A 465-nucleotide genomic window follows, 5' to 3' on the forward strand; every position below is an offset into this window, starting at 1 on the left:
ATTCATGAAGGACAAACTCAAAACCCTCAAGAACATGGACAAGAGGTGCAAGAGCCTATAGCTTTGCGAGGATCCACTAGAGAAAGGAGAAATGCAATTCCAGATGACTACATTTGCTTTCTCCTGAAACATGAGAGAGATGGCTTATTGGATAATGATCCATTAAACGTTCGTGAAACCATCCAAAGTTCCAATTCGGAAAAGTGGATTGAAGCAATGAAAGAGGAGTATAAATCCATGCAAGACAATAAAGTTTAGGAACTTGTCCCATTACCAGAAGGTAAGAAACCCATTGGTTTTAAATGGATTTTTAAGACCAAGCAGGACTCTAATGGTAATGTGGAGAGGTATAAGACGCGTCTTGTAGTTAAGGGTTTTACTCAGAAGGAAGGGATTCACTATAAAGAGACATTCTCTCCAGTCGAAAGACTCTCTTAGGACAATCATGGCTCTTGTAGTACATTA

Source organism: Lupinus angustifolius, chromosome LG14 (genome assembly GCF_001865875.1).
Source record: "Lupinus angustifolius cultivar Tanjil chromosome LG14, LupAngTanjil_v1.0, whole genome shotgun sequence".
Lineage (NCBI taxonomy): Eukaryota > Viridiplantae > Streptophyta > Magnoliopsida > Fabales > Fabaceae > Lupinus > Lupinus angustifolius.